Source organism: Anolis carolinensis, chromosome 3, assembly GCF_035594765.1.
Source record: "Anolis carolinensis isolate JA03-04 chromosome 3, rAnoCar3.1.pri, whole genome shotgun sequence".
Classification (NCBI taxonomy): domain Eukaryota; kingdom Metazoa; phylum Chordata; class Lepidosauria; order Squamata; family Dactyloidae; genus Anolis; species Anolis carolinensis.
This window is the reverse complement of record NC_085843.1, coordinates 163,399,649-163,418,411: the sequence shown is the minus strand read 5'-3', so window position 1 is coordinate 163,418,411 and position 18,763 is coordinate 163,399,649. Positions and strand designations below refer to the sequence as shown.

At 42.6% G+C, this 18,763-nt stretch overlaps 1 long non-coding RNA gene across 1 annotated transcript in view; it reads right to left on the bottom strand.

Moving 5' to 3' along the window:
- Positions 1 to 3,985, bottom strand: part of LOC103279473 (uncharacterized) — a 48,260-nt gene extending 44,275 nt beyond the window's left edge. Inside the window, exon 1 of the long non-coding RNA XR_506817.3 lies at positions 3,883 to 3,985. This is a non-coding gene — a long non-coding RNA (uncharacterized LOC103279473). The remainder of the gene's footprint in view (positions 1 to 3,882) is intronic.
- Between the last annotated feature and the right edge of the window lie 14,778 nt (positions 3,986 to 18,763).

Genomic DNA, 18,763 nt, shown 5'->3' with positions numbered 1-18,763 from the left:
CACAAAGATCTCCCCTCAATGTGACAGCAAAACAAAAACAAGATAGAACTGTCACAACATATGATGACTTCCAAGAACAGGACTCAACCAATACCAAAAAGAACAGAATCCTTTCAGAAACTGCTGTAGGGATACTAGTACTGGTTATTACTCCCAGTCAAGTCATAAAACTGCTGGAAACTTGTCTTGATTTTTTTTTTTTACTTTTTCTTTCTTGCACTCACCTCAGATCTGATCCCAACAGATTTTCTTTTTTGTTGTACAAAGAAAGAGGTTAAAAAGTATTGTATGGAAATGTATACAAAGGGAATACAAGATATTTTATTTACAAGGGTTTATTGGGGTTGATCAATATCATTCAAGCTGAGATCATCTCAATTTCTTTTGTATGTTCGTAAACAACTGGGGCAAAGGGAATCTAGGATCTTTGGCTACTCCTTGTTTCATTAGGGCAGGAAAGTCTGGCTAAGTTCTTTTTCAGGGATTCCCTTAGCTGTATCCTTCCCTCCTAACCTAGGTTTAGTGCAATGCTAGGGCATCGGGTTAGAAAAAAAAAGATGACTCTTTGGCTGAGGAAAAACAAAGCAGGAATTTTGATCTTTTGCTCAGTAGGAAGAAAAGTAGACGGGTATATAGTTATTCTCAACAGCCATTCATTAATTTGGTACTACATTTAGGATTCAGAAATGATTATGTAAGAGCATGCTTTGAAAGTACGCAGTTCCTGTTCAGTTTATTTCCCACAAAATATTTATGGCATGGATTTTAGCTCCGTTAAGTTTGCCTAATTTTATTGGCATGCTTTTAATGATTGTTAGCCAGGTGTTCACTCCTAATTTCATACAGCTCTAATTTCATTTCATTGCTTCATGTTGTAGGGAGGAACTAAAGTTACATTGAGAACTGAGCAATGGCCTAAATCAGAGGTAAGAATCATGTGGTCTTCCAGATGTTGGTGGATCGCAGTTAGCAGTATCCTTTACCACTGGTAATGCTGCCAGGGCTACTGGGACTTGCAGTTCAACAATATCTGTAAGCCCACGCCTGGCATAAATCCAATAGCCAGTTCCAAGTAGACCATTTCATCAATTGCTGAAAGGTAATATCTATGCCAATGTGAGTAGATCAATAGGTACCGCTCCGGCGGGAAGGTAACGGCGCTCCATGCAGTCATGCCGGCCACATGACCTTGGAGGTGTCTACGGACAACGCCGGCTCTTCGGCTTAGAAATGGAGATGAGCACCAACCCCCAGAGTCAGACATGACTGGACTTAACGTCAGGGGAAACCTTTACCTTGTAATATCTTTCTGTCTATATCTATCTCATCAACCTAATGACTCTGCTCTAGTTGGGACTGGCAAGTAGATATAAACTACTGATCTTGATTTCTTTTTGCCCATATATTACATGTGCTTCATACACACACCTGTTTTGAATAAAAGAAATAATATTAGCTATTCAAATGATCAGTGGCTTAAATCTAGTTGGACTGGAGGTTGCAGCAAATCAGAACACAACTTTTGTACTACAATGCTCACTGCGGCACCAAACTATGCATATATTGTTAAACAAAAGGAATGAACAGCTACACTAGCTGTTTATTCGTTTCCAAGCCAAATTCCAGGTTTTGTTGTTCATATACTAAGTGCTAAATACTGAAAAACTACTCGTAGAATATCTTGCAGGTTGCCTTCCTCTATATTGGCCAGAGTGACTTGCTTTGAAAGTTTTATTGGCTGTTCCCCAAGCAAATATCAGTAGGCAACATATAAAAGCAGACCTTCTCAGTGGTGACACTTGTCCTTTGGACTGCTCTTCTCTCAGAGTTTACATAAGAGAAATGATATTTTAGCTGTGAAGGTCTACTGAAAACATCCACTCATTTGGGCATGCTGTAGCCAGTAGCTATATCACTATACTCCTTGTTTGTTATAAATCAGTGATTCCCAACCTTTTTTTTTTTTGACCAGGGACCACTTTGATCAAGGACCACTTGACTGGGGACCACTCTCCAACATTAGTACCAAAAAGGTTATGAATCAGTTTTTGTCAACTTTAGATTTGTTTTTGGTTATTTGGGGGTGCTGATTCAGAAAATTGCATTGGATAGATCACATCAGCTCTAGTTTCTAATACAGAACATATGCCACCCAGTAGTCGCCATCTGCTCGCCCTCAGAAAACTGATGTAAGTTAATAATAATTTTTTTAACTGATTTATGTTGCACTGTATAATTTTTATATATGTGTTTTTTGTAAGCCGCCCTGAGTCCCCTGTTGGGTGAGAAGTGCGGGATATAAATATTGTAATAAATAAATAAATAATAAATATTTGCCCGTATATACTCGAGTATAAGCCGACACGAATATAAGCTGAGGCACCTAATTTTACCACAGAAACTGGGAAAACTTATTGACTCGAGCATAAGACGAGGGTGGGAAATGCAGCAGCTACGGGTCAATTTCATAAATAAAAATAGTTATTAATAAAATTGCATTATTTGAGGCATCAGTAAGTTAAGTGTTTTTGAATATTTATATAAAACTGTAACTTAAGATAATAAGACTTTAATAAGATAAGACTGTCCAACTCTGAGTACCTATATACTCAAGTATAAGCTGACCTGAATAGAAGCCGGCCAGGACCCTTACTCGAGTATAAGCCGAAGGGAGCTTTTTCAGCCCTAAAAAATGGCTGAAAAACTAGGCTTAACTAGGCTAGAGTATATACAGTAATTCGAGCACCAGGGCAAAGTGCGTTAAAGCACTGAGCTGCAGACTGAAAGGTCCCAGGTTCAAGCCGCGGGAGCGGCCGCTGTTAGTTCCAGCTCCTGCCAACCTAGCAGTTTGAAAACATGCCAATGTGAGTAGATCAATAGGTACTGCTCTGGTGGAAGGTAACGGCGCTCCATGCAGTCATGCCGGCCACATGACCATGGAGGTGTCTATGGACAATGCCGGCTCTTTGGCTTAGAAATGGAGATGAACACCGACCCCTAGAGTCAGACATGATTGGACTTAACGTCAGGGGAAACCTTTACCTTATACAGTAATCATCTAGAGCTGATTTTTTTCCATATGTCTCATAGACCTTATTTTAGATCTTGAGGCCCACCAGTAGGCTATGGCCCACAGATTGGGAACCACTGTTATGAATGGAAAGCCTTTAATTATGTTGGAATGTCATTAAATATTAATTTGGGAATTGTGCAACTTTCCAAGTTTTATTCTACTGCAACTCCCATTATCCTTTGTCATTATAAAAAGCAGTGAGGAATGTTGGCAGTGGCAACCCGACAATATATGGAGGGCCACAAATTCCTAATGTTTCCTCTAAAAAGAGTGTGGATTTCCAAAGAAGGAGTGTGGGCATAAAATAGAAAAGCATGGACAAGAGGTCCATCTTACTGTTAGGAATCAGAGGAAAGGGTATGATGAAATGTTTTATGTTATGCATCTGTAACCATCACATATATGAGTTTTCAGTTCCTACCATCTCCCCTTTAAACTTGTTCTAGTTCATTTTAGTTCTAGTGGTCCCTCCAGGCCATCCTCTCCTCCATCCCAGTGGTCTTTTTTTCCCCTCTTTCTTTGCGGATTCATGTTATTTGAGTGATTATATTCCTTCTGCTTATGTGATTGTTTTAGTCAATTGTTATGTTTTGTTTTCGTTTCTAATTCTTATAGCGTTTTATAGTGTTTTCAGTGTTTTATTGTACAATGTTTTATGCTGATTTTATATTGGAAACCGCCCTGAGTCCCTTTTGGGAGAGAGGGCAGTATACAAATAAACTTTTACTTACTTTACTTACTTACTTCTAAAGTTGGGATATAGAATAAACAAACATACTGAATGCATGTTACCCATACATTCTACTCACCACTGGAAGGAAACTGCTGGAAGTCTTGCCACAGTAGTTTATTGGTCAGAGTGGAAGGAAAAGGGAGCACCCAGAAGCTGTTGCGAGAAACAAACTGAGCTAGCCTCCCTGTATCTCAAATAACTTTGCTTTCTTCTCCCAGCTGGAGAACTGCACACAGGTGTTTCCTGGTTACCTCCATCCTCCACTCACCAATAAATGGCAATGGGGCCTGAAAACTGCTAAAGGGCACTTGGATATTGCACAAGGTGGTACTGAATACATTTTCATTTCTCAATGTAAAAATACAATAAAGACATGCATACCATCAGTCCAGCCCTTTTATTTAACACTGTTTACTGTTTATATTTAATCCTGTTTTAATGTTTGCATATTTGTATATTTTAAATTCTATGCTGATTGCTTTTATGTTAAGCTGCTTTAAGTCTCCTACAGGAGAGATAAAGCAGGATATAAATATAATAATAATATATTTAGTCAACATCATATTTAGTATATGAGCCCCGATGGCGAAGTGTGTTAACGCGATGAGCTGTTGAACTTGCAGACCAAAAGGTCGCAGGTTCGAATCGAAGGAGCGGAACGAGCGCCAGCTGTTAGTTCCAGTTTCTGCCAACCTAGCAGTACGAAAACATGCAAATGTGAGTAGATCAATAGGTACTTCTCCGGCAGGAAGGTAACGGCGCTCCATGCAGTCATGCCGGCCACATGACCTTGGAGGTGTCTAGTCTACGGACAACTCTGGCTCTTCGGCTTAGAAATGGAGATGAGCACCAACCCCCAGAGTCAGACATGACTGGACTTAATGTCAGGGGAAACCTTTACCTTTACCTATATTTAGTATATCTATATATATAAAAGGGTAATGAAATTTCAGCCTAGGACAAAACAACAAAACTACACATCCCAGAAACACTAAACTTGTTAGTACAACCCCTCATCCATGCCTCTACGTTCATACAACAAAAAGCTCCAGCTACTCCAGAAAACGGCCAGGCTTTGAGACTGCAAGGCTATTCACTGCTATTCCACCTGGCCAACAAAGGATTCCCATAAGCCACAGCAACACGTGGCCGGGCAAAGCTAGTGCATAATATAAATATGCATACACAGAGTTACACCAGGTTACACTGTTTTAAAGCAACTGTGCCAGCAACTACAATTTCACTAGGTTCTCAACCTTCCTAATGCCGCAACCCTTTAATACAGTTCCTCATGTTATGGTGACCCCCAACCATAAAATTATTTTTGTTGCTACTCCAAAACTGTAATTTTGCTACTGTTATGAATCGTAATGTAAACATCTGATATGTATTTGGTCACGGGGCCAAATTTGGCACAAATACCCGATACGCCCAAATTTAAATACTGGTGGGGTTGGGGGGAATTGATTTTATCATTTGGGAGTTGTTGTTGCTGGGATTTATAGCTCACCTACAGTCAAAGAACTCCACCAACAATGGAATTGAACCAAACTTGGCACACAGAACTCCCATGACCAACAGAAAATACTGGCAGGTGGGCATTGACTTTGAGTTTTGGAGTTGTAGTTCACCTACATCCAGAGAGCACTGTGGACTCAAACAATGATGGCTCTGGACCAAACTTAGCATGGACACTCAATATGCCCAAATGTGAACACTGGTGGAGTTTGGGGAAAATAGACCTTGACATTTGGGAGTTGTAATTGGTGGGATCTATAGTTCACCTACAATCAAAGAGCCCCTTGAACCTCACCAACGATAGAATTGGGCAAACTGGGCTTTTGGTGGGAGGATTCACCATCTGTTACTAAAAATGTAGAGAAGGACGGGCAGAGAGATCTTTAGCCTTCTCTGCCAAAGGGGTTCCTAAGACCATCAGAAATATGTGTTTTCTGATGGTGTTTTGTAACCCCCCCTCCCCTCCCGGGGGGGGGGGGGTGTCCCAACCCCCAGGTTGAGAAATGCTACACTAGGGCTTAGACTGTTAATTTTAAAGAAAGTTATTTGGGATTTCCTCTTTTCCTTATACCTTCTTTGGGGCATTTCTCTAACTGAGTACTTAACAGCAGAGAGCAATTTGGATGCTTTATCTATTCTAGCAGGTGGTCTGGAAAAGGAGTTTTCTCATAGAACGGTTCCGCCGCCATCTCGAACCCATTTTTTAAAAAAGTCTTGCAGGGTCTGTTTTGTTTCAGGAGAGAAGCAACTTACTAATTAGGGCGTGACTCTTTAAGAAAATATGTTTTCTATTCCACTGATAGTCAGTTACAAGCGATAACACTGTTAAATGTAGTGCCTAATAAATCTGAAAAAACCCAACCCAATAAATGTTAGTAATAACAATGATTAACAATAAATTAAATACAGAGAACCTGGAATGCACCACATTATTTTTAACTGGCCTACTCCATCAGGTTCTTATTATTCAGTTTGTCCTCTGCACCTGGAATTTATTAGAGTGTAATACAAACTAAACAGTCCCTTAGAGAGGCCACTGGAAGGGCTTAGAATAAAACAATATACAAGTTTAATAGTGGTAACTGACCTCTCTCCCTCCCTCCCTCCCTCTCTTTCTCTCTCTCTCTTTTGGTCTACACAACCATATCTTTATAATATGAGCCCAGAGGAAATCTGTTGCTTTTTACCTAATCCTAACTGTTAATTTTAGAGTTTTTTCCCCTAATGCAGGCTGTTCTACATCATTCATGAGATAAACCTATACCTGGCACACGTTTAAGAAGTACATGGGATTTACTATTCTCTCCCTTCCTGTTTTACACTCGGCTCTCAGGAAGGGAATAAATAACATTCAAGCTTCAATTCTGATTTCAAATATCCCAAGGCTTTGAGATGTTCAAGTTTCAACAACTTTAATCTGACATATATTTAAGGCATATGTGTCATTTGAAATTGAGGATGACTTTTGAGACACAAGAGGCAGGGTCATGGCTATGCAAGGCAGTGAAAAAGCCTAGACTGAGGACTATATGCTTTTAAAAAATTACTACATGTTTTAAACGCCACAAATTTTGTTTACTACTGTAATGAATTAGCTAATTGAAACAACAACAAAGATATTAAATGATATTAGAGCCTGAGATTAGATAACTGCTATTTTAAAAAGCCAATGGTATCATGCAGGCTGACTTCCTTCTTCTGGACTTAAAACATATAAATTTAAAGTTGACGAAGCATAACAGATAGTTGAAAAGTCTTTTTTCTGTGTATATTTTCTATGAGTTCCATCATAATTACAACATGCAGTCTAATCGACCACTATATATTAGAAATGTGTGCGAAAAATTTTCTTCGTGCTATTGTTTAGTTTTGACCATTCGTCTACACAAAACGAATGAAGACATTTTTGTGGGAGGCTTCTCTCATGTCCTCATATGGGGAGCTGGAGCTGACAGGGGGAACTCACCCACTCTCCCTGGATTCGAACCACCAACCTGTTGGTCAGCAGTCCTGCCGGCACAGGGGTTTCACCCACTGTGCCACCGGACTTTGGGTGAGGTTCACTTTGACTGATATTCTGTTCTTTGAATTTGGAGAGACTGGTAGCCAGCACTAACAGTAGCCAGAAGTGTTGTCAATATAAACAGGATTACTTAGATGGTAAAGGAATTGTGTAGAGTAGATATAATGACCCTGGCTGGTAAAAAGGAAGCAGACACCAGTCTTGGGTTGTATCTTGAGCACCATCAAGATCCATACAGAAGAATATGTACATCTTACTTCCTCATTTTTCCAGTCTTTAATTCGTCTCATTATGTTTCTCTTTTGGTTTGTAACTTTTAAAGAAAAGGAGTCTATAAGAAAAAAATCTACATAATTATGAAAATAATAATAATAATAATCATCATCATCATCAGGGGGCAGAGGACTCTTACAAGTAAAACAAACAGTCAAAGAAGAAGAACATGCCCTGGCAGAATATGTAAAGCAAAGTGAAGAACCTGCTTTGATTGAAGTCAAAAATCAAACTCCTCAAAACACAGCAGACAAAGAATCAGTACAAGAAAACTGCACTGCAAACTAGAGCTGACAGCTGGCACAACAAAACACTGCATGGAAAGTTCCTTGACAAAATTGAAGGAAAAGCTGATAAGGAGAAGACCTGGCTATGGCTCACAAATGGGACCCTGAAGAAGGAGACAGAAGGCCTGATCCTTGCAGCCCAGGAGCAAGCCTTCAGAACAAATGCAATTAAGGCCAAGATTGAAAAATCAGCTGATGACCCAAAATGCAGACTGTGCAAGGAAACCGACGAAACCATTGATCATATCCTCAGCTGCTGTAAGAAAATCGCACAGACAAACAGAGGCACAACTATGTGGCCCAAATGATTCAAGTATCACCTCCCAGCAGCAAAGAACTGGTGGGATCACAAACCTGCAAAAGTATTGGAAAATGAGCACGCAAAGATACTGTGGGGCTTTTGAATCCAGACTGACAAAGTTCTGGAACACAACACACCAGACATCACAGTTGTGGAAAAGAAAAAGGTTTGGATCATTGATGTTGCCATCCCAGGTGACAGTCGCATTGACAAAAAACAACAGGAAAAACTCAGCCGCTATCAGGACCTCAAGATTGAACTTCAAAAACTCTGGCAGAAACCAGTGCAGGTGGTCCCGGTGGTGATTGGCACATTGGATGCCATGCCAAAAGATCTCAGCTGGCATTTGGAAACAATAGGCATTGACAATATTATGATCTGCCAACTGCAAAAGGCCACCCTACTGGGATCTGCACGCATCATCCGAAAATACATCACACAGTTCTAGACACTTGGGAAGTGTTCGACTTGTCATTTTGTGATATGAAATCCAGCATATCTATCTTGTTTGCTGTGCCATAATAATAATAATAATAATAATAATAATAATAATAATAATAATAATTATTGTTGTTTTGTTTTTTACCCACGTCTCCCCGTGGCTCAAGGCAGCTGACAACATCACTAAAAATACATAATCATCTAAAAACATTTTATAAAACACACAAATTAAAACTCATTTCTACAAATACATATTAAAATACACAGAACAAATATTAAAACACATGACTCAAGTTTCGTGATTGAAACTGACTAGGTAGGCCTGTCAGAAGAGATAGGTCTTTAGATGGGTTTTAAATTCCGACAGCTCATTTAGCTGTTGAATTTTTTCCAGCAAGTAATTCCACAGTCTTGGGGTGGCTGATAAAAAGGTCCTCTGGGTGATGGTCACCAGTCGGGCTCTGGCAGGCTGGAGTAGCTGCCCCCCGGATGACCCAAGCATTCAAGGTAGATTGTACGGGAGAAGGAAGTCTTGTTGGTAACCTGGACCCAAACCACATAGGGCTTTAAAAATCAAAAACACTTTGTACTTTGCCTGGAAACTAATTGCCAGCCAGTGGAGTGGCTTTGGTACAGGTATAATATGTTCACTCCTGGATGTTCCTGGAACCAATCTGGTCGCCGTATTTTGAACCAACTGGAGTTTCCGAACTTGGTACAAAGTTAACCCAAAGTAAAGTGCATTGCAGAAGTCCAACCCTGAGGTTACCAGTGCAAGCAGTACCATCTTTGGGTCCTCCAAATCTAGGAAAGGGTGCAAGCTGGCGGATCAACCGAATCTGATAATAAGTATTGCTAACCATCACATCTACTTGGGCTGACATTTGGAGAGACGGATCCAGGAGCACTTACAAGCTGTGGATTTACAACCTTGTCACATGGCCGCAGAAAATGCCCCATGTTGCTCTGCTTCACCGGGGGGGGGGGGGGATGGGGAAGCTGCCGCCCCATGCTCCGCATCGATCAGCTCCTCCGGCAGCTGATTCCATTGGAAGAAGCATTGGCAGGAGCTGGGGCTAACTGTGAGTGCTCATTCCGCTCCTGGGATTTGAACCTGGGACCTTTCAGTCTGCAAGTTCAGCAGCTCAGCGCTTTAACACACTGTGCCACCACCATAAGCACCCTTAAAGATATATATTATTCTCCCAATGGAATATATATTTATTTAAGCAAATTCCAGGTGTTTATCTTACTATCGGGGCCCCGGTGGCAAAGTATATTAAAGCGCTGAGCTGCTGAACTTGCAGACCAAAAGGTCACAGGTTCGAATCCAGGGAGTGGAATGAGCGCCCGCTGTTAGCTCCAGCTTCTGCAAACTTAGCAGTTCGAAAACATGCAAATGTGAGTAGATCAATAGGTACTTCTCCGGCGGGAAGGTAACGGCACTCCATGCAGTCATGCCAGCCACATGACCTTGGAGGTGTCTACGGACAACGCCAGCTCTTTGGCTTAGAAATGGAGATGAGCACCAACCCCCAGAGTCTGACACGACTGGACTTAACGTCAGGGGAAACCTTTACCTTTACCTTTACTTATCTTACTATTATCTCTCAACTTGTTTAGGCAGACTATCAGTCTGTCAGTCTATCTATCAGGAATAGCCCAACTATGAAAGACCACAGTCTTCACTGTTTGGGGCAAGCCCAAAGACGGTCAGATCTGTGGCTTTGCCTTGACTCCTCTTATTCTCTCTTTATCCTTACTCAGGCTATCAGTTATCTAATCAACACAAAAAAACAACAAAGGACCTAATGGTTTCAACATTTATGATGTCCATTCAAAATAAAGATCTTTAACTGTAGTCCTTCCTGTGGTCCACTAGAAGTCATTGCTGGCTGCCATCCTAATTGCTTCAACCAGCGCACTTGCAAGGTGGTTGTTTTTTGGTCAAATCTACTGGACTTCCTCTTATCCTAATTACAAATGAGAACATTACATCTGCTAAAGGTTATTACAGGCCACATCTGCTCACATCCACAGTGTGAGATTATTCTCAATCATGTTTTTTTGACATTGAGCAGGCTTTTTACCAGACTTCAGCTACTGCTAAGTTCCCACTGATATACGTATGTTTGCATTCAAATACATCTAGCTTTCTGTATCATATCTTATATCTCATACTCTATAGGTGATAGTAGGTTACAATCTGTACCTTATTGGTCTATGCCCAGCTTCAACATTGGCAGCCAGAAATTCCTGGCCAATAACATGGGACCCAAGGACTGACCTCTCTTCTGGTAGTTATGCACCCATATGGATTCCTCAACTGTCATGCCATCTTTGCCACCCTGGCATAAGAGATAGGCAGAATATGTCAGAGTAATTGCAGCACAGCAGTAGTTTGATGAAATCAGTGGAGCGCAGAATGAAGAGACACCCGGAGACGTTGGTAAAACTATATACAAAGTTTTACTGTACAAGACAAACAAACTTGCAGACAATAGACACAGGACTTAACACCTAGGCAGACAGCACTCTGAACTGAACTAAACAGAACTGATGCAATCAGTAATGCATACACACTTGTGTCTGGACACTCCCCAGTTCCAGCCACACATCAAGGTCAACACAGCTTCTTAGTAATTAATTCTTCCCGGACTATAGTACACTCTGGATGATGCAATCAGTATGTAATACATGCAAGACACAAATTTCATTTAAACACTATCTATACACAAATCCCACATTAACAGAATAGACTTATGGCATCATCAGTTTTAACCCTATATTCTAAGCAGTTTTAACTGTTGTAAATTTTATTCAACAATGTGTCTCATTAGTCGGCTGCTGTTAACCTTATTAACCTTGGACACCTAGGGAGAAAAGAGGTTTTTGGGTCATAATAAAATTATTGTTTTTGTTGTTGATTTACTGTATGACATTGATACTGATACTTGGATCTGTGCTTCATTCCATTCCTGCACTATTCAACTGTGTACATTAATGTAACATTTTCCCTCTCTTTTTAATCTTGTCTTATATTAAGGTTTTATTTAACCGTTTGAAAAGGCAATTTCTGATCATTATGAAATTGTGGTTCTTCTTAATGAAGATGCTCTAAGGGAACCATGTGATAAACATTAACAAGGCTTGAGAATGAAAGGAAACAATATCATACACGCATCTAAGGTATGTATATTTTTAATACACCTACATAGATATAAAATAGAATAAATAGAAAATTTGTAATGTAGCATTCTTTTCTATTTAAACTCTTAACTTTATTTTTTCTATTCAATCATCCCTAAATTGGTGTATTCCAGATTATTTTAGTTTATATCAATTTCCAGGAAATTCAGTACATTTTAAGATGAGAAAGTGAGGGTTTTTTATATTCAAGGGTCATTGAAATTATTATTTTAATAAAATTCTATTATTCTATATGACATGTATAAATTTTTAGTGAGTGAGGTGTACATCCCTATTGGTCTCATTCTCCATTCTCATCAATATACAGGAACAAAGAGAAGGAACAAACTTAAAATATACCTCTAGAATTTCCTACCCTCTCTCTTCCCTCACCTTGCGGTAGAATCGGGCACAGATTTGATCCATATGAAAAACTCCTAGGGAAATCAGGCAGTTTCTGTGTAATGTTGCATTTTTGACTGCATAGCAACATCAACAACTGATAGAAGAAATATAGATTTTCTAAATCAAAAGAGCCAGCTTCCAATGGAAGCCAAATAAAATTCAAATAAAAATGCATAGGCATAGGTAATGATAGCTTGGTAGGGAGCTGTTCTTTTGCAATGAAATGCATTGAACATATAAACAAACATCAGTTTTTACATAACCCATTTCTTTTGGGAGTCAAGGCCCAATACATAATTAAATGAGTTTCTTTTTTATCCAGAAACATAGCGATGCGATGTATGCTTTCCAAACAAAATAAATATCTGTTACAATGTGTGAACCTCATGATCATTGAGGCTGTTTTCTTTTCTTTTCTCTATAGAAAAATCATACACGGCCGTCTGTGCCTATAAAAACAGTTCTCCTTGTTATAGGCTGTAGGATCATGGGAATTTGATTAGCTACACACAACTGCAGAGAACAACAGTGTAAATCAGTGGATAAGGGACAGGAGATATAATCTGAGGCTTTAATCCCAATTCTTACCATTAGCTCTCCGGGGCTTGTTTGAATACCATGGCTCTCTACTCTGGAAGAGCTAGATGCCTATTGGGTTACTAGAACCAAAATTCCAGTGAATATTATCCTCTGAGCACAGAGTACACGTCTGTACTGTTGAAACAAATAGGAAATGTGGGGAAGCAGTGCACTCACCACCCACATCTTGAGAAGTTAGAAATAAATCAAGTAGAGACTATTGAAAGTTACAACTGAAACACGTAACATACAGCTGGAAATGGCTGAGGACACTCAGCAGCTCAGATTTCAGAGAATTACGCACTGTAAAAGGAGTGTTGGTCTACACACTTGCACATTATATTCCAATAATATAGGAATATAGGTAAAGGTTTCCCCTGACGTTAAGTCCAGTCGTGTCCGACTCTGGGGGTTGGTGCTCATTTCCATTTCTAAGCCGAAGAGCCGGCGTTTTCCATAGACATCTCCAGGTCATGTGGCTGGCATGACTGCATGGAGTGCCGTTACCTTCCCGCCTGAGCGGTACCTATTGATCTACTCACATTGGCATGTTTTGGAACTGCTAGGTTGGCAGGAGCTGGGGCTAACAGCTGGCGGTCATTCCGCTCCCGGGATTTGAACCTGGGACCTTTTGGTCTGCAAGTTCAGCAGCTCAGTGCTTTAACACACTGTGTCACTAGGGGCCCCATATAGGAATATAGGAGGGATCAAAAGCACATTATCATTGTTGAACCTAAACTAGTAATCAAATGCCATTTACCTGATACCTGAGTCTTCTTGAAAAAGTCCATATGAAATCTGTATGAACTTGCACTCATTCATCTTTTCTGTTTACTCAACTTTGTGGGTGGGACGGCAATCCCATAATATGATGCATTCAGAAAGTGGAAAAGTTGGGGTCTTGGAATAGAACCCCTAGAATCCATGTTAGCCGGGGGATTTTGGGAGTGCAGTCCAGGGGCCTTTCCACACAGCCATATAACCCAGAATATCAAGGCAGAAAATCCCACAATATCTGCTTTGAACTGGGTTATCTGAGTCCACAATGCCATATATCTCAGTTCAAAGCAGAAAATGTGGGATTTTATTCAGCTGTGTGGAAGGGGCTCAAGACTATTAATTTTTCCAGATCTTCATTGGTCTTATCTGATTTTTGCGCTTGTTTTCTCTTTCTTTCACTAATTCACTCACCTTCACTAAGGTACTGTGTTTTTTCCCTTACCGTAGGAGAATGTGGTTATTTGTATGTCTGGCTTCAGTTTAACAGTCTATGCTGCAGAAGCAAACTCAATTCCTTCTTTCTATTTGATTTTTAATTCGAGTATAAATCTATTTTAATGGATACTTTCATTTAGATTAAGAATTTTTAAAGGACTACTAGTAATATCAGCTCCATTATTCAGTATATCTTGAAAGACAACATCTAATTGTTTCCAGGTTTCACTAAGAACCTAAAACTGATGTGACAATTTTTCTGTGAATAAATCTCTTAGGCCACCCCCAGAAATAGTTGATTTGCACTACATCCTTCTACTGACACCTTTTGGATCTGATACCCCCTCGATGGATTGTCACCTTGACGTGGTGAGGGGGCTTGCATGTTCCAATGAACCTGAGGGCACAACCACGGGAGTCACACACTCCCAGGAGTGGCCACAGGGGAGTATCCAGATCAAGAACAATCTGAAGACCCAAAGACCTCAACGGCGGAGCAGGTGGAGGATAAAATGGTACATATTACAACGGCTGTGAAGGCAGAAGAAGGCTGCAATAGACTGAGAAGCTACTCTCGTTGTGTTAATCACACCACTGCTGGGACCTCAATCTGCGAAGACTGTGTGTTGACCGGCTGTGCACCGACCTCCACACATTTAAAAAAATCATGCACAGGCGTCTTCCAAGAAATGGAGGACCATTATCCTCGAACTACGAGGGATCGCCTAAGTAAGTAAGGATCTGATACTGGAAAAGCATGCCAATCTGGTCTGTATGGAGACTTGCTTAGGTGACACTGTGAAGAGGAGTAATCTCTCTCACCTTTGCCCACCTGGGCTAACTACAACAGGAAACAAGGTCTAGGGAGACAGTGAAGTTGAGTTGTGGTCTATCAAGTTTCAATCTCTCTAATGAGATGTTCCTTCCAACAGTCTATTGCAGCAATTCCCAAATTTTGGATCTCTGTGTGTGGTGGACTCAGGGCCAGCCGGAGATAATTTTATATATAAAGCGGGGGGGGGGGGGGAACTGCACATGGCCACGCCTCCTGCGGCGCCGGCGGGCCCCGCCTCCCGCTCCCTGGCCCCGCCTCTCATGCAGCGTGGGAGGCGGGGTCAGGGCGAGCAGCGCGGGAGGTGGGGCCAGGGTTGGTCCCGCCTCCCACGCAGCTCACCCCGACCCCGCCTCTCACGCAGCGTGAGAGGCGGGGACAGGGCGTGCAGGCCGGGAGGCAGGGCTCCGCCCAGACGGGGCCTTGCCTCCCGCCCCACGCGCCCTGGGCTTTTCCAGGTAGGCAGACTGCACCGGAGGTCCCTACAGGCCGCGATCGCGGCCTGCAGGGACCTCCGGTGCAGTCTGCCCACCTGGAAAAGGCCAGACGGGCAAGGGTGAGCTGCGTGGGAGGCAGGGCCAACCCTGGCCCCGCCTCCCACGCAGCTCACCCTGACCCCGCCTCTCATGCAACGTGAGAGGCGGGGCCAGGGCGCACAGGCCGGGAGGCAGGGCTCCGACCAGACGGGGCCTTGCCTCACCGCCCTGCACACCCTGGCCTTTTCCAGGTGGCCATACTGAACTGGAGGTCCCTGCAGGCCGCGATCACGGCCTGCAGGGACCTCCGCTGCAGTCTGGCCAACTGGAAAAGGCCAGACAGGCGAGGGTGAGCTGCGCGGGAGGCGGGGCCAACCCTGGCCCCGCCTCCCGCGCTACTCGCCCTGACCCCACCTCTCACGCAGCGTGGGAGGCGGGGCCAGGGCACGCTGGGCGGGAGGCGGGGCACCACCCTGAAGGTGCCCCGCCTCCCGCCCAGTGTACCCTGGCCATGCTGGCCTTGCCCAGCTGGCCATGAGAGCTCGCTCGTCGCCGAACAGGCCTTCCTGTTCGCCGGCGAGCGAGCTCATGGTCCCCGCTGGGGGGGGGAGCCTGACGGCGCCCCCTGGGCCCTGCGCCCGAGGTGGCCGCCTCACGTGGCCTCCGTGTTGGGCCGGCCCTGGGTGGACTTCATCTCCCAGAAGCCCAGCCAGCTTGTCCAACAGTCAGGAATTCTAGGAAAATCTGGGAGCCTTCTCTGTGACTGCTCCCTGGCTATAGAAGTATAATCCAAGGGAGGCGTGATTGATCCTTCCTTTGCTGTTCTTTCACCAGCACGGAAAGATATTCTTACTTAAACATGCCTTAAGCCTTTAACTGGTTGGGATAGTCATAGAATCATAGAATAGTAGAGTTGAAAGAGACCTCATGGGCCATCCAGTCCAACCCCCTGCCAAGAAGCAGGAAATGGCATTCAAAGCACCCCCGACAGATGGCCATCCAGCCTCTGTTTAAAAGCCTCCAAAGAAGGAGCCTCCACCACACTCCGGGGCAGAGAGTTCCACTGCCGAACAGCTCTCACAGTGAGGAAGTTCTTCCTGATGTTCAGGTGGAATCTCCATTCCTGTAGTTTGAAGCCATTGTTCCGCGTCCTAGTCTGCGGGCAGCAGAAAACAAGCTTGCTCCATCCTCCCTATGACTTCTAGTGCAACAAGAGTGCTGGTTCTTAATATGTAATAAGTTTTTACTGTTCAAATGAATGTTTTTAAATGGATTTATATTTAATGTTTTTCATTTTTTAATATTACAGATTGTTTTATATATATTGCTTTAATATAGAATGTAAGCTACTTTGGGTCCCATATGGAAGAAAAGTATATAATAAATAAATAGACAAAGAAAGCAGAATTGCTGGAGTCTGGGAGCAACTGATAAAAAAAAAACCAGTTACAGTTTGCATCCTGCACTGCAGCTATGGATTTGTAACTTAGGGCTCATCCACACAGACTCTAGATCAAAACGTGGATTATAGAGATTTGGTTTGCTCTAGAGTTCCTACACAGGCATCATACAAATAGGCTGCAATCTGCAAAGGAGTTTACACAGTGCTACCTTCTGTAGTGCACATTCTGACCCTGGGTCAATCAAAACCAGGGTTAGTTTTCTTTGGTTTACCTTCTGCAAGAGATAAACAGATTTCCCAGCACTGGCTCCAGATGTTGTGAAATAATGTATAACCTAGTGTTCTCATGAGAACACTACACTTTCATCAGTGGGAAAGGTGTTTCTTTCTCTTCCCTGTGAGCTGTGCAGCTGCCATTTTAATCTGGATACTCCAGCTTCAGCCTTGTTTACATTTGCACTTCATATTCAGATCCTTCCTGTGCCTGGTTTATATACAGGAGGGATGCAGGAGACTTTATGGTTGGAATCAGGATTTCTGATTAGTCTTTTCATTGTGCTGTTTCTGGGTAGATTTGCATTGGATATTGCATTGGAAGGGAAGAGATGGGCTCAAGCCTGTGTAGATGAGGCCTTAGAGCAGTGGTTCTCAACCTGTGGGTCCCCAGCTGTTTTAGCCTTCAACTCCCAGAAATCCTATCAGTTGGTAAACTGGCTGGGATTTCTGAGAGTTGTAGGTCAAAACACCTGGGGACCCACAGGTTGAGAACCACCACCTGAGAGTATCAATAACTGGTCTACATTCATGGTAATGGCACAATTGTGATTATTATAAATGCCTTCCGACTTCCACATTTAACAATAAACAACCACTCTGAGTGATGAAGGTCTGGTCTACTGGTAACTGGGGTAGAGCAAGATGATATTATCAGCTCCCTTCTGCCAGGGAGCTGCAGTGATACAAAGAGAAGATGGATCCCTATAGTAGCTTCCTTTTCATACCACAAGGAGGGGGCTGTTAAGGTAGGTTAGGGGTAGGGGGTCATGACAGAAGTGACATATTTGTCATGTAGTTGCACATTTGTAATTAAGTCACAGTATCTTGGCCTCTGGGCCCCTGGTGGTGGCGCAGTGTGTTAAAGCACTGAGCTGCTGAACTTGCAGACCGAAAGGTGCCAGGTTCAAATTCTGGGAGCGGAATGAGTGCCCGCTTTTAGCCCCAGCTCCTGCCAACCTAGCAGTTCCAAAACATGCAAATGTGAGTAGATCAATAGGTACCGCTCCGGCGGGAAGATAACGGCGCTCCATGCAGTCATGCCAGCCACATGACCTTGGAGGTGTCTACGGACAATGCCGGCTCTTCGGCTTAGAAATGGAGATGAGCACCAACCCCCAGAGTCGGTCATGACTGGACTTAACATCAGGGGGAAACCTTTACCTTAACCTTTACCTATCTTGGCCTCTATACAATTAATTCTTTTTTTCAGCAGCTAGGGCAGGCCTGCACAACCTGCAGCCCTCCAGGTGTTTTGGACTTCAACTCCCAGAATTCCTGGCAATTAGAACAGCTGACTAGAGCTTCTGGGAGTTGGAGGCCCAAACACCTGGAGGGCCGCAGGTTGTGCAGTACTGAGCTAGGGTAAACTACTTTATATTACAAATTAAAACTATATGACACCTTTTCCTCAATGAGGGATTATAGCTCTCCTTTTGCAGTGTAATAGCAACTTCTCTGTTACTTTTATATTTGTGGAGTTATGAAAGAACAATATTGCATGATTTAAATGCTGGCTCACCAGTGCCTCCGGCTGCCACCTGGTGCTTTTTAGTGGGTGATGTGGCAATGGTAATGTAGATTTGAGTGAATGTTTAGTAGCACAGAAAAATAAGTAACTAAAATTAATCAGTTAAACAGTTTTGAGTTATGCGGGAAAGTAAATAGTTGCATTTTAAAAATCACAGCTTTGATGGCAATAAACTATTTTTGTGGACTACAAGAAGAAAAAAAAGAGTCTTC